Here is a 2,500-nt window from a genome sequence, read left to right as displayed (position 1 = left end):
AGGAGAAACAGTGGCTAGTGTAAGTTCTTGGTAGTTAACAGCTAGGATGCTGAGAAGTGGGAAGAAGGGGACTGTGATAGTAATAGAGGAACAGTGGCTAGTGTAGTTTCTTGGTAGTAAACAGCTTGAATGAGAAATGGGAAGGAGGAGGAGGAGGAGGAGGTGGCAGTATAATAATCAATAAATTCATCATAAAGGGAGAAGGAACTGGAGTGAAGGTAATTACAGTAGTATAGGCGTGCTTTAGTAGTGTCTGCGAATATATATTTATTTTTTTTTTACCAGTGGAAGTGATTGATAGATGTGAAAAGAAATGGAGGTCATTTTGTTTTTTTTTTCCATCAGTGATTTTTGGTGTGTGTGTGTGTGTGTGTGTGTGTGTGTGTGTGTGTGTGTGTGTGTGTGTGTGTGTGTGTGTGTGTGTGGATGCGAGTTGATGTGATTAAGGGAAGTGTGTTTCGTGTTAATCGAGTCAGGCTTTTGTTTGTTGTGTTTTTGAGCGAAGCAAGTAAATATGTGTGTGTGTGTGTGTGTGTGTGTGTGTGTGTGTGTGTGTGTGTGTGTGTGTGTGTGTGTGTGTGTGTGTGCGTGAGAGAGTGTGAGTGAGGACGCCACGTGTTAGCGGAGGCCAAAAGTGCGCTGTGTTTTAACAAGAACGAGAATAATGAATAAGAAAACAGCGCAACATTTATGACGCTGCCAAATATTGTATGCCTCCACTCAACACATTCACGAACGAGCACGTCGGGACACACACACCAACCATCGTATTAGTTTTCTTGACAAGTGACTCTTTCTTTTTCGATGTATTCTACGCGTACAGTAATTAAATGGACACACACACACACACACACACACACACACACACACACACACACACACACACACACACACACACACACACACACACACACACACACACACACACACACACACACACATCAACATATCAATTTTCATGATAAGTGACTAATTTTTTCTGTGTATTCTACGTGTACAATAAAGAAATGGGAAGATAATCATAACGAAAAAGAAAACAAACATTAATATCATTCTAGCCAGCCATTCAACGCATTACATATTAATGATTAAAAGAAAAAAATAAATAAACGAACGAGTATGTCTTGACACACACCAACCAACACATTAGTTTTCATGACGTGACTTTTTTTTTTTTTTATTTTGGTTACATTCTACGCGCACAATAATGAAATGAGGAAATAATCATAACGAAGAAAAAAACAAAAAACAAAAACAAACATTGATATTTTCCTAGCCAGCCATTCAACGCATTATATATTACTGATAAGAAAAAAAAAAACGTGAAAATATCCATAATAATCAAAAGTCTGGCTGGAAATTCATATCTAACATCACTTCCATTTATGACAACTACGTATTATTTCACTCGGCAAAAGAGAATCTGATTGAATATATAGAATTTCACTGGAATTTCATGTACAAGCTGAAAAAGAATTCACGAGGGAAAAGAGTCAGTCGTGATAAACTAGTGAGACTCGCTCCCAGAACACTCCTTTAGGGCTCAATAGAAACTGCAAATGAAAACTCACACCCGGAAGCCAATCCAGCGCAGAACATAGAACATTTAAACATCCGTATTCAGAAACGTTTTCCTTCTCACTACGGCAATTTTCCAAAGCCACAGGCACAACTAACCGGGTTTTCAAGACAGTTTCTCGATTCAATAAACCAGAAATCTTGCCAATCTATCACCATAACCCTGATAATACTCTTAAAAGCACGAATATCTTCAACTGAAGTCTTTGGAAAGCAGTGATGGTGAGAGAGCAAAGGATTGAAGAATAGGTGGCTGGCAGAGGGAGGAGCGATGGATGGATGCCGTAATGTATGTAAAGGAGAGAAGGAGAGAAGGAAGGTGAGTCTCTTGATGATGCTCGAGACAGAAAGAAAATGTGTACTTCTGTTCTAATTAGAGATGGAGGAGGAGTGTTACAGAAATGGCGTGAATGTAATCTTTTCCTCGAGTGACATTCATCCGGAACATGAAGAGTGGACGTGAATCTGAGGGAATAATCTGATTTCAATGCTAATTAGAGGTGAAGCAGCAGGTGTGGCGTGAGAGAGGGAGGGTCGGTGTTTAGTTGGTGTGTATTTCTCCTTGTAAGTGTGGGAATGTGAAAAAAAAAATGAGCTGGAATGAAGACGCTGCGTTTTATTGTAGATTAGAAATATAAAGCGTTACAGGTATATGAGTGTTACAGATATAGCATAGGAGTATAAAACGTTCCAGGTATATAGTGTTACAGGTATATAGCGTAGAAGTATAAAGGCTTACAGGTATATAACGGAGAAGTATAAAGCGTTACATGTTTATAACGTAGGAATATATAAACTTTCGATCTAAAAGCAAGGATTATAAATTCTTTTAAGGAAAATACAAAATATAAAAAGAATAGAAACTGACATAAAAAAAACCCCAAAGATTATAATCTTTTCTCAAAAATATGCAAAATACAAG

At 38.0% G+C, this 2,500-nt stretch overlaps 1 protein-coding gene across 10 annotated transcripts in view; it reads right to left on the bottom strand.

Annotated features, from left to right (window-relative positions):
* The window catches only part of LOC123505526 (glutamate receptor ionotropic, NMDA 2B-like), a 218,751-nt gene that overhangs the window by 36,442 nt on the left and 179,809 nt on the right, over positions 1-2,500 (bottom strand). The gene's annotated exons all lie outside the window — the stretch shown is intronic.

The sequence above is a fragment of the Portunus trituberculatus genome, chromosome 18 (genome assembly GCF_017591435.1).
Source record: "Portunus trituberculatus isolate SZX2019 chromosome 18, ASM1759143v1, whole genome shotgun sequence".
Classification (NCBI taxonomy): Eukaryota; Metazoa; Arthropoda; class Malacostraca; order Decapoda; family Portunidae; genus Portunus; species Portunus trituberculatus.
This window is presented reverse-complemented; position numbering and strand designations above follow the sequence as displayed.